Raw genomic sequence first — 13,255 nt, forward strand, 5'->3', positions numbered from 1 at the left:
TTCCTGGCAGGGAGAATGGGGGTGATGCTCGGGGAGCTGTTGGGGATAAGGAGGCCGTGCTGGCCAAGTCGGTCTGTACTAGGTTTAAGTCCCCGTCGGTGAGTTTCCGAAATGGAGAATTGGGGCTGAGAAGGAGAGGAGGCGGGGGGGTTTGATCTTTTAAGTGGGTTTTGACTGGGGGGTGGTGAGTGGCCACCATTGGTTTAGAGGTGTCCCAGACTTGGGGGTTAAGGGGTAGAGGGAGACGGGGGGCGTGGAGTGGAGGGATCAGGAGAAATGAAGGGTAAGACGAGGTGAGCAGAGGCAGTGGGTGAGGGAGAAAGACGAACGGTGGCCTTGAGTTTGTGTAGGATCTCCCGGCCGAGGAGAGGAGCCGGGCAGGAAGGAGTTCTAAGGAAGGAGGGTGAGAGGGGAGCCCGTCCGTGGAGTAGATGGAGGTGCCATCAGTTCCCCCCACCACCACCACTGGAGAGGGGAACCCGGCACCCGAGTGGAAGGCAGAATGGAGCCATTCGCCCCGTGTCCAGCAGGAAAGAGACGGACTTCCCCGCTCCCGGGAGCAGGACCTCACGTTGTGCCCCAGGTAGCAAATCCGAGAAAGCCCCCAGGAGCCGACACCGATGCAAACACACGAGGGTTTCTTTACAAGCTCGAGCTTGGGTCCAAGTATACCCGACACGGCGGAGCAGGGACTTGGACCCCGGGGCTCAGAGGCGTAGCAGCTTTCCGGGGGCCAGTGGCCCACGGGATTGTAACACACACAGAAGGTTGCACAGTCATGTGAGTCCGCCCGCAACTGGGGGCCAGTTGACTCCCAGTTTACCCTACCTATGGTGACCGTTTGAACTGGCCTATCACTCTGGTCAGAATTGGCGCGCAGTGTTGGGGGGCACAAGCGGGGGTTACATTTTTATGATCTGATTTCGGGTAAGGGTGTGCTCAGTGGCTTGACTAGGGTGGGGCAGCGCCTTAAGCAATAAGCAGGTCCTGTGGGGGTCATAGCAGGAGGTGGCGGGTGCAGCAGAAAATGGAGTTAGTCCTGCTCCGCTTGTCCAGGGGCAGGGGATTTTTGTGAAATTCCCTGGGTCCCACACCCCAGGCTCGGCCTGGGTTAGGGGGTGTCCGAGTCTGGGCCCCGCGAGTCGTGGTCCAGTCCGAGTAGTCGGAAGGTTGGACTTTGCGGCTCAGGGTTGCCTCCGTGTGGAGGCGCCGAGGATGCCCCGAGACCAGGGCAGGCGGATTTCCAGTGGCCCGTCACTCGACATCGCGGGCCTGGCCGCGTCGGCTCCGTGATCCTGGGACATTGACGGGCCCGGTGTCCCTCGGTGCCGCGTCTGACGCAAGCCCCAGGCGGGATGCGGTGGGGTGCCCCTCTGTGTGCCTCCCGGAGCCCGCCGGCCGCAGGGCTGCCAGCGAGGCTGGGGTATGGAGTTGCACCTGCACCTGCAGCTGCAGTCTGGCCTGCCCCTGCGGTTCAGCCGCTCTTCGTCTCGGGTGTTCAAGACGTTCAATACCATGGTCGGCAGGTCGGGAATGGGAGTTTGGGGACCCTCTTCGGCCTTCTTGAATTTTTTTTTCCGGGTATCGGGGAGGACTGAGAGAGAAAATGCGTCGCCACCACAGTAGCCCTGGACGGGGCCGGGGAGGCAGGGTCCAGGCGAGGGTACTGGGTTACAGCCTCAGCGAGCCTCTGAAGGCAAAGAGCAGGCTTCTCATCTGGGTTCTGAGCGACTTGCCGGACCCTAGCGTAGTTGACAGACAGCCCTGTTAGAGACCGCCCGCGTGCCAGCGTGGAGACAGTGGACGTGGGGCGGCGGCGGCGGCGGCGGCGGCGGCGGCCCCCCCCCCTCCCGGCCCGTCTGCTAAGGGCGTGCGGGATCCTCGGCGGGAACCGCCCGAGCACCGATTGGCACAGCCCCGTCGGTGAAACGGACCCGGCCGGCGTGTTGTCGGGCGGCAGCCTGCATTCGCTCCCTGTCCTCTGGTGGAAGGGGGGTGGTCTGCAGCACATGCAAATCCTGCCAAGTCAAGCAAGCCCTCTGCCTGGGCCAAATACTGAATTCTTGGCTGCAGTCCCGGGTTAGCAGAGTAAGAGCCCAGCCCCCTTTTCCATGTGGGAAAGGTCCTGAAGGGAGAAAGCGTGGACCCGAACAATCCCTTCAGCTCCCACCACCTGTCGCAGGGGGCCGGCCAGGTCAGGGGAGGCGAGACCTTGTGGGATCTTGTGCACCTGGATCGGAGGGGAGGTAGGGGGGTGAAGGTTGGGGGTCAGAAACGGGTAAGGAGGTGTGTGGTTGGGAGGCAGGAGGAGGAGAAGGGGGCAGGGGGCAGGGCTGGCGTTCCCCTAGTAGGTGTTCGGGCCAGGGTGTCAGGGGACCCTGAGACAGGGGAAGGGGGAAAGGATTCGGGGGCTCTTGGAGCTGAGGGAATGGGTGGAGGGGGCGGAGGGAGCGGCTCCCGCGCCGAAAGGACCTGGGTGGTGGAACATTGGGAGCAGAGAGAGGGGCGAGAGCGGAGGTCCCAGAAAGCCTGCATGTCTGGGACCTTGGTCCGCTTGCCCTGAGGTCTAGAGATTGTCCTGGGCCGTGAGAATTTGGTAGTCAGAAGTACCCTCAGGGGCCGTGGAGACTGATTGTCCAGGTAATATTGGGGCCGGGCCACCGTAGAGAAATGAATGAGGCTGAGGCGGCGCCTTTTCAGGTCCTGGGAAAGGCCCCGGGTTTTCTTTCTTTTCTTTTTTTTTAAGTTTTTATTTATTTATGATAGTCACACACAGAGAGAGAGGGGGTGGGGGGCAGAGACACAAGCACATGCACCGGGAGCCTGACGTGGGATTCGGTGCCGGGTCTCCAGGATCGGACCCTGGGTCAAAGGCAGGCGCCAGACCGCTGCGCCACCCAGGGATCCCGGCCCCGGGTTTTGAAATTGGACAGTAGACAACCCGTCGGAGTTTCGGGGTCACATTGGGATTGGGCAGTTCCATGATTCGCACCGGGTAACCCGGAGACTGAAGACAGGCGTCCCCGTTTGCAGCCCAGGGTCACCAGAGAAACAGAGGTGGCCCTAAGGATGAGGACGTCTCCTGATCCCCAGGGAGCACCGGAGAGCCACCCGCTGGCTCTGTGGAGTTGCCCTGGCGCGGCCGCGGCTTCCGGCAGGACCAGCGGGACAGGGGCACGGAATCAGGGGGCGCCTACCCGGCGACTCGAGGCGTGGGGTTCAGTTCAGGTCCTGGTGGTGAGAGGAGAGGGGCTCCCTCCAGAGCGGGGCCTCGAACTCCTCCCGGGTTTCGGCACCAAATCTCAGGTTTCATGCGACTGGTAGGCAAATGAATTAGAGAGGCCAGGCAAAGGTGGGTCAAAAGAGGCTTTCAGTGGGCGCATCTGGGGCGAGGTTCCCAGGCCCCGAGAGGGAGCAGAGCCGGGGAAGCCGGCTTTTGAAGGGGGAGTGCTAAGGGCTCGTGTCTGTACGGGCTGATAGGCATTGGGGCATGTGACTGGAGGAAGCGGTACGGGGCGATAAGCGCTTCTGCCTTTCTATGGGGTCTGGGTAAGTAAGGTATGGTTCAGGTTTCCTACCTGGGTCCTGTCTCGCCAGTGACGTGTCCTTGGGCGGCCACCAGGGTTGAAGCCGGGGAGACCCCGATAAGTAGTGGGAGAAAGATCACTCGTTTGTGCTTCTCCGGGAGGCTGGCCAGGAGGGCTACTTCTGCCCGACTAGAGAGAGTTCGTCGCGGAACCAGGGAGACAGGCAGACAGAGGAGAGAGGCAGAGGTACCTAGAGATTCAGAAAGGCTGCCCGTTGCGCCAAGAGAGACCACGGATCGGGGCGTGATGAGAGGTAACATTTGACAGGGTGACTACACGCAGGGAAGACCTAAGGGTGGAGTAAGACAAAGGGAAGTGGTGGTTGAGAGGGTCCGTGAATAAGGCATTGTCCAGGAGAGAGGGAGAATGCAATGCCCTGGAGGTGCGGGTGTGAGGTTGGCGCAGTTCAATGCGTTCGGGAGGGGAACGGCCACCAGGGAAGAGGGGGGCTTTGCCCCAGGCGGCACAGATAAAACAGTGGGACAGATTGCCCATGCCTGAAAGGCTGGAGAGGGAAGTAAGTGCCTTGTTGGCTAAGTTTCATCTAGGAGAAGGGGCCCCGCCCCGGGCCTGAGCTGGGGTAGCCTGTAGGTGGGTTTGGAGAAGTTGCTCCTGTGCACGTATGGTGGGAGTCTGGTTCCTTCGGTCGGGTTGGATTGGTGGAAGTGAGAGCCGCACGTGTGTATGTCGTGTAGATGCGGGGAGAGAAGACGGTAGGGTAGGAGGAAAAGGGGCAGCGGTACAATTTTGCGGTTACCCCCGTCGCCCAGTGGGAATCCCAAGGGTCCAGAATAGTTAGGCCATAGTTACTGTGTGTTCTGTAGAAGCGGCCTCATGGGTCACTGGTTGCAAAGGTGCCAGCGAAAGGGTCCCGGCACAAGTGGCCAAGGCGATGAATATTCCAGTAGCGATAAGGGCAGCATCCGTGGATTTCAACCGGGTAGTTTTGGCAGGTAGGATGGGTCTTGATCATAGGTGGAAGAGATTCTAGGATCAGATGTGGATACAGGAATTGACTGGCAATTGGGGATGGAGAAATTGATGAGGGCCTGGCAACCCAGTGGTTGACAATCAGTGGTGGACATTCCCCGGTGCCAGGTTTCTGTCATGTAAACGTCCACCTAAACCCAGGGTCAGTGGTCGGGTGACCAGGAGGTAGGACCAGGAGGAGGAGGATGGAGCCATAGCAGTATTGGAGTAGGTCCCAAAGGTGGTCCTGCGCATCCGTGTCGTGAGGGGCCTCGCTTTCACTTAGAGCTGTGTACCCCGCGGGTGGTGTGCTAGGAGTTTGGCGGCCGTGGGGGTCATAAGGGCCACCGTATAGGGACCGGTGCACTTAGGCTGTAAGGTTTTTGGGTATAGTTCTTGTAGCAGGACGCTATCCCCTGGGGCCAGGGCTTGGGGAGTATCTGCTGTGGGTTCCCCTGGAGTCGGGCTGACTGAGTCGCATGGGCCCACAGGAGGGCTCTTAGAAGAGTTAGGTAAGGTAGGCAAGATAGGAGCAGAGGAGGCGGTGACGGGAAGATTTTGAGTGAGCAGGAAGGGCCGCCCACGAGAAGCTGAAAGGGACTTGGACCCCACGGCCCTCTAGGGGAAGCTCTGAGCCTTGTTAAAGCCAGCGGGAGGAGGGTGGCCAGGACGGGCGGGCTTCAAGGGCAGTTTGGTGAGACGTCCCTCGAGAAGGCCGTCGGCCCGCTCTCCCTTACCCGAAGACTGGGGTTGGTATGGGATATGGGGTTTCCAGGTAATATTTAGGCTCTCGGAGACTTGCTGGGTGATGCTGGAGATGAGGCCGGGCCGTTGTCAGATGGTAGGGTCCGCGGGAGGCCGAACCTCGGAATGATGTGTTGGAGGGCTATGGTGGCCGCCGCCTCCGCAGTGTCCCGAGGTATGGAGAAAGCCCCTATCCACCGTGTAAAGGTGTCCACTGAGGCTAACAGGTAGGGAAAGGATTTATGGCGTGGCACGTGGGAAAAGTCAGGCTGCCAGTCCTCGCCAGGTTGGTGTGCGCAGAGCTGGGGATTGGGCCCCGCCGGGCCTGCGAATTCCCCCTCGAGCGTTGACCGTGGAGCAGGGTTTGCAAGACTTCGGCGCCTCTCCGGTAACCTGTGGCACATGTGGAGGGTGGAAAAGGGGTTGTAGGAACTGGTGTAAGGCCTTGGGCCCGACGTGTAGGGACTGCCGTATGTCTGAAACGATCATGGGGGCTGAAGGGTCTGGAAGAGCGAGTTTCTTTGGAATGAAGATGCGGCCTTTGTCCCTGGCGATTCCTCCCATCCTTTTGGGTGTCTGTCTGAGTTTCCTGGTGTGTGTAAGAGGGGGACTGTGGTGTGTGGAGGAAGAGGAGGGGAGCTGGTGGGGGTCTAAGGCAGTGGGTCGGGCAGTGGAGAGTCGGCTTTGTTGTTGCCTCGGGACACCAGGTCCTCGGAGGGTCGGTCCACGACAGTGGACAGTGGCTACTTGAGTGAGGTTGGGGGGTCTGAGGGTCTGGGCTGAGGGTCTCCAGTAGTTGTGAAATGAGGTGCCCATTGATTCTGGGTGGTACCCTTGGTGGTAAGACACCCTCGCTCTTGCCAGAGGACAGAATGTGTGTGTGTGATGAGGGAGGCGTATTTGGAGGCAGTGTATGTGGTGTCCCGAGGGGGAGGGCAGCCGCCTCCAGGACGGCATCGAGGGTAAGCAAGTACGGCGTAGGCCGCGTGTCTCTCTCTGGCCGTCCGGGGCGATGAGAGAACTACCATCCACAAAGAGGATTCATTCGGTCAGGCTTCGGGAGGGCTTGATAGGAAAGTCCCGACGTGGAGGAGTCAGCTCGTGCAGGAGTTGAGGGCAGGAATGGGAGGGTTCTGAGTGAGTCGCGGGGGGAGTACCCACCCGCAGGAGGGGAGCAGGATTTAGACGAGAGGTTGGTGGGTGGTAGATGTCCGGGTTTGCGATGAAGAGGAGAAGATCAAGTTGGAGTCTAGCGGGGTCCAGATGAGAAACAGATTTCTGGCTCAGTAGATCTGTGTCCCAGGCGGTGAGAGGAGAAAACGGTGAGGGGCCTTGTAGAGTGAGTGTAAGGGCCTCCTTTGTCAGGGAGGCGGCCCCAGCCAGGGCTCTGAGACATGGTTGCCAGCCCTGAGCGGCGACATCTAGCTGTTGTGAGAGGTACGCCCGTGTCCGCTCCGTTGGTCCTGTTGGCTGTACCAGGAGGCGAGGGGCCGAGCGGGAACGTTCATCAGTCAATAAGTAGGGAGGTTTTGGGGGATCTGGAAGAGCTGAAACGGGTCCCAAAGTAAGGCAGTCTTCCCGTTTGCAGAGAAGGTGTTTGACAGGGGAGGGGTCTGTCCGTGGCCCCCGTGGGGTTGGTTTGGCTGCCCTGTGGAGGGGTCGTGCCAGGAGAGCGAAGTCAGGAATCCAGTACCAGAGGAAACCCACGAGAGCCAAGAAAGAGAGAAGGTTGTCGGCGTTCTGGCGGGGAGAGGGGAGGCCGGAGATGCTGGCGTTGTGGTAGGCGGAGGCGGTCTCCAGTGAGTGTTTTCGAGGTGTAGGGGTTAAGGATATACCCAGCTAGGTAACCGTGGGGGTGCAAAGTTGCGCTTTGGAGGGAGTGACCGGGTACCCTTTAGAACCAAGGAAGCTGAGGAGGAGAGCAGTGTCTTCCTGTGAGGAAGGTCGGGAGGGCCTACAAAGGGGAAGGTCATCGACTTCTTGGAGGAGTGTGCTCTGTGTGAAAGAGCCTTGTTGGAGATGTCTAGAAAGGGCCTGGCCAAAGAGATGGGGACTATCCTTGGAGTCCCTGAGGCAGGACCGTCCAGGCCAGTTGTCCTGAGGTATGTGTGTCGGGGTCTTCCCATGGGAAGGCCAAGAGAACGTATGAATGTGGGTGTGGAGGAGCAGTGAATCAAGAAGGCGTCTTTGAGGCCTAAGCGTGAGAAGTGAGTAGCGGTGGAGGGAACAGTAGGAAGTGGGGCGTATGGGTTGGGCACCAGCGGGTGGAGAGGGCTAGCAGCCTCGTTGATGAGTCTTCAACCTTGTACTAGGCGATAGGCTCCAGAAGGTTTCCTGGCAGGGAGAATGGGGGTGATGCTCGGGGAGCTGTTGGGGATAAGGAGGCCGTGCTGGCCAAGTCGGTCTGTACTAGGTTTAAGTCCCCGTCGGTGAGTTTCCGAAATGGAGAATTGGGGCTGAGAAGGAGAGGAGGCGGGGGGGTTTGATCTTTTAAGTGGGTTTTGACTGGGGGGTGGTGAGTGGCCACCATTGGTTTAGAGGTGTCCCAGACTTGGGGGTTAAGGGGTAGAGGGAGACGGGGGGCGTGGAGTGGAGGGATCAGGAGAAATGAAGGGTAAGACGAGGTGAGCAGAGGCAGTGGGTGAGGGAGAAAGACGAACGGTGGCCTTGAGTTTGTGTAGGATCTCCCGGCCGAGGAGAGGAGCCGGGCAGGAAGGAGTTCTAAGGAAGGAGGGTGAGAGGGGAGCCCGTCCGTGGAGTAGATGGAGGTGCCATCAGTTCCCCCCACCACCACCACTGGAGAGGGGAACCCGGCACCCGAGTGGAAGGCAGAATGGAGCCATTCGCCCCGTGTCCAGCAGGAAAGAGACGGACTTCCCCGCTCCCGGGAGCAGGACCTCACGTTGTGCCCCAGGTAGCAAATCCGAGAAAGCCCCCAGGAGCCGACACCGATGCAAACACACGAGGGTTTCTTTACAAGCTCGAGCTTGGGTCCAAGTGTACCCGACACGGCGGAGCAGGGACTTGGACCCCGGGGCTCAGAGGCGTAGCAGCTTTCCGGGGGCCAGTGGCCCACGGGATTGTAACACACACAGAAGGTTGCACAGTCATGTGAGTCCGCCCGCAACTGGGGGCCAGTTGACTCCCAGTTTACCCTACCTATGGTGACCGTTTGAACTGGCCTATCACTCTGGTCAGAATTGGCGCGCAGTGTTGGGGGGCACAAGCGGGGGTTACATTTTTATGATCTGATTTCGGGTAAGGGTGTGCTCAGTGGCTTGACTAGGGTGGGGCAGCGCCTTAAGCAATAAGCAGGTCCTGTGGGGGTCATAGCAGGAGGTGGCGGGTGCAGCAGAAAATGGAGTTAGTCCTGCTCCGCTTGTCCAGGGGCAGGGGATTTTTGTGAAATTCCCTGGGTCCCACACCCCAGGCTCGGCCTGGGTTAGGGGGTGTCCGAGTCTGGGCCCCGCGAGTCGTGGTCCAGTCCGAGTAGTCGGAAGGTTGGACTTTGCGGCTCAGGGTTGCCTCCGTGTGGAGGCGCCGAGGATGCCCCGAGACCAGGGCAGGCGGATTTCCAGTGGCCCGTCACTCGACATCGCGGGCCTGGCCGCGTCGGCTCCGTGATCCTGGGACATTGACGGGCCCGGTGTCCCTCGGTGCCGCGTCTGACGCAAGCCCCAGGCGGGATGCGGTGGGGTGCCCCTCTGTGTGCCTCCCGGAGCCCGCCGGCCGCAGGGCTGCCAGCGAGGCTGGGGTGTGGAGTTGCACCTGCACCTGCAGCTGCAGTCTGGCCTGCCCCTGCGGTTCAGCCGCTCTTCGTCTCGGGTGTTCAAGACGTTCAATACCATGGTCGGCAGGTCGGGAATGGGAGTTTGGGGACCCTCTTCGGCCTTCTTGAATTTTTTTTTCCGGGTATCGGGGAGGACTGAGAGAGAAAATGCGTCGCCACCACAGTAGCCCTGGACGGGGCCGGGGAGGCAGGGTCCAGGCGAGGGTACTGGGTTACAGCCTCAGCGAGCCTCTGAAGGCAAAGAGCAGGCTTCTCATCTGGGTTCTGAGCGACTTGCCGGACCCTAGCGTAGTTGACAGACAGCCCTGTTAGAGACCGCCCGCGTGCCAGCGTGGAGACAGTGGACGTGGGGCGGCGGCGGCGGCGGCGGCGGCGGCGGCCCCCCCCCTCCCGGCCCGTCTGCTAAGGGCGTGCGGGATCCTCGGCGGGAACCGCCCGAGCACCGATTGGCACAGCCCCGTCGGTGAAACGGACCCGGCCGGCGTGTTGTCGGGCGGCAGCCTGCATTCGCTCCCTGTCCTCTGGTGGAAGGGGGGTGGTCTGCAGCACATGCAAATCCTGCCAAGTCAAGCAAGCCCTCTGCCTGGGCCAAATACTGAATTCTTGGCTGCAGTCCCGGGTTAGCAGAGTAAGAGCCCAGCCCCCTTTTCCATGTGGGAAAGGTCCTGAAGGGAGAAAGCGTGGACCCGAACAATCCCTTCAGCTCCCACCACCTGTCGCAGGGGGCCGGCCAGGTCAGGGGAGGCGAGACCTTGTGGGATCTTGTGCACCTGGATCGGAGGGGAGGTAGGGGGGTGAAGGTTGGGGGTCAGAAACGGGTAAGGAGGTGTGTGGTTGGGAGGCAGGAGGAGGAGAAGGGGGCAGGGGGCAGGGCTGGCGTTCCCCTAGTAGGTGTTCGGGCCAGGGTGTCAGGGGACCCTGAGACAGGGGAAGGGGGAAAGGATTCGGGGGCTCTTGGAGCTGAGGGAATGGGTGGAGGGGGCGGAGGGAGCGGCTCCCGCGCCGAAAGGACCTGGGTGGTGGAACATTGGGAGCAGAGAGAGGGGCGAGAGCGGAGGTCCCAGAAAGCCTGCATGTCTGGGACCTTGGTCCGCTTGCCCTGAGGTCTAGAGATTGTCCTGGGCCGTGAGAATTTGGTAGTCAGAAGTACCCTCAGGGGCCGTGGAGACTGATTGTCCAGGTAATATTGGGGCCGGGCCACCGTAGAGAAATGAATGAGGCTGAGGCGGCGCCTTTTCAGGTCCTGGGAAAGGCCCCGGGTTTTCTTTCTTTTCTTTTTTTTTAAGTTTTTATTTATTTATGATAGTCACACACAGAGAGAGAGGGGGTGGGGGGCAGAGACACAAGCACATGCACCGGGAGCCTGACGTGGGATTCGGTGCCGGGTCTCCAGGATCGGACCCTGGGTCAAAGGCAGGCGCCAGACCGCTGCGCCACCCAGGGATCCCGGCCCCGGGTTTTGAAATTGGACAGTAGACAACCCGTCGGAGTTTCGGGGTCACATTGGGATTGGGCAGTTCCATGATTCGCACCGGGTAACCCGGAGACTGAAGACAGGCGTCCCCGTTTGCAGCCCAGGGTCACCAGAGAAACAGAGGTGGCCCTAAGGATGAGGACGTCTCCTGATCCCCAGGGAGCACCGGAGAGCCACCCGCTGGCTCTGTGGAGTTGCCCTGGCGCGGCCGCGGCTTCCGGCAGGACCAGCGGGACAGGGGCACGGAATCAGGGGGCGCCTACCCGGCGACTCGAGGCGTGGGGTTCAGTTCAGGTCCTGGTGGTGAGAGGAGAGGGGCTCCCTCCAGAGCGGGGCCTCGAACTCCTCCCGGGTTTCGGCACCAAATCTCAGGTTTCATGCGACTGGTAGGCAAATGAATTAGAGAGGCCAGGCAAAGGTGGGTCAAAAGAGGCTTTCAGTGGGCGCATCTGGGGCGAGGTTCCCAGGCCCCGAGAGGGAGCAGAGCCGGGGAAGCCGGCTTTTGAAGGGGGAGTGCTAAGGGCTCGTGTCTGTACGGGCTGATAGGCATTGGGGCATGTGACTGGAGGAAGCGGTACGGGGCGATAAGCGCTTCTGCCTTTCTATGGGGTCTGGGTAAGTAAGGTATGGTTCAGGTTTCCTACCTGGGTCCTGTCTCGCCAGTGACGTGTCCTTGGGCGGCCACCAGGGTTGAAGCCGGGGAGACCCCGATAAGTAGTGGGAGAAAGATCACTCGTTTGTGCTTCTCCGGGAGGCTGGCCAGGAGGGCTACTTCTGCCCGACTAGAGAGAGTTCGTCGCGGAACCAGGGAGACAGGCAGACAGAGGAGAGAGGCAGAGGTACCTAGAGATTCAGAAAGGCTGCCCGTTGCGCCAAGAGAGACCACGGATCGGGGCGTGATGAGAGGTAACATTTGACAGGGTGACTACACGCAGGGAAGACCTAAGGGTGGAGTAAGACAAAGGGAAGTGGTGGTTGAGAGGGTCCGTGAATAAGGCATTGTCCAGGAGAGAGGGAGAATGCAATGCCCTGGAGGTGCGGGTGTGAGGTTGGCGCAGTTCAATGCGTTCGGGAGGGGAACGGCCACCAGGGAAGAGGGGGGCTTTGCCCCAGGCGGCACAGATAAAACAGTGGGACAGATTGCCCATGCCTGAAAGGCTGGAGAGGGAAGTAAGTGCCTTGTTGGCTAAGTTTCATCTAGGAGAAGGGGCCCCGCCCCGGGCCTGAGCTGGGGTAGCCTGTAGGTGGGTTTGGAGAAGTTGCTCCTGTGCACGTATGGTGGGAGTCTGGTTCCTTCGGTCGGGTTGGATTGGTGGAAGTGAGAGCCGCACGTGTGTATGTCGTGTAGATGCGGGGAGAGAAGACGGTAGGGTAGGAGGAAAAGGGGCAGCGGTACAATTTTGCGGTTACCCCCGTCGCCCAGTGGGAATCCCAAGGGTCCAGAATAGTTAGGCCATAGTTACTGTGTGTTCTGTAGAAGCGGCCTCATGGGTCACTGGTTGCAAAGGTGCCAGCGAAAGGGTCCCGGCACAAGTGGCCAAGGCGATGAATATTCCAGTAGCGATAAGGGCAGCATCCGTGGATTTCAACCGGGTAGTTTTGGCAGGTAGGATGGGTCTTGATCATAGGTGGAAGAGATTCTAGGATCAGATGTGGATACAGGAATTGACTGGCAATTGGGGATGGAGAAATTGATGAGGGCCTGGCAACCCAGTGGTTGACAATCAGTGGTGGACATTCCCCGGTGCCAGGTTTCTGTCATGTAAACGTCCACCTAAACCCAGGGTCAGTGGTCGGGTGACCAGGAGGTAGGACCAGGAGGAGGAGGATGGAGCCATAGCAGTATTGGAGTAGGTCCCAAAGGTGGTCCTGCGCATCCGTGTCGTGAGGGGCCTCGCTTTCACTTAGAGCTGTGTACCCCGCGGGTGGTGTGCTAGGAGTTTGGCGGCCGTGGGGGTCATAAGGGCCACCGTATAGGGACCGGTGCACTTAGGCTGTAAGGTTTTTGGGTATAGTTCTTGTAGCAGGACGCTATCCCCTGGGGCCAGGGCTTGGGGAGTATCTGCTGTGGGTTCCCCTGGAGTCGGGCTGACTGAGTCGCATGGGCCCACAGGAGGGCTCTTAGAAGAGTTAGGTAAGGTAGGCAAGATAGGAGCAGAGGAGGCGGTGACGGGAAGATTTTGAGTGAGCAGGAAGGGCCGCCCACGAGAAGCTGAAAGGGACTTGGAGCCCACGGCCCTCTAGGGGAAGCTCTGAGCCTTGTTAAAGCCAGCGGGAGGAGGGTGGCCAGGACGGGCGGGCTTCAAGGGCAGTTTGGTGAGACGTCCCTCGAGAAGGCCGTCGGCCCGCTCTCCCTTACCCGAAGACTGGGGTTGGTATGGGATATGGGGTTTCCAGGTAATATTTAGGCTCTCGGAGACTTGCTGGGTGATGCTGGAGATGAGGCCGGGCCGTTGTCAGATGGTAGGGTCCGCGGGAGGCCGAACCTCGGAATGATGTGTTGGAGGGCTATGGTGGCCGCCGCCTCCGCAGTGTCCCGAGGTATGGAGAAAGCCCCTATCCACCGTGTAAAGGTGTCCACTGAGGCTAACAGGTAGGGAAAGGATTTATGGCGTGGCACGTGGGAAAAGTCAGGCTGCCAGTCCTCGCCAGGTTGGTGTGCGCAGAGCTGGGGATTGGGCCCCGCCGGGC

Source organism: Canis lupus, chromosome 27, assembly GCF_048164855.1.
Source record: "Canis lupus baileyi chromosome 27, mCanLup2.hap1, whole genome shotgun sequence".
NCBI classification, from domain to species: Eukaryota; Metazoa; Chordata; class Mammalia; order Carnivora; family Canidae; genus Canis; species Canis lupus.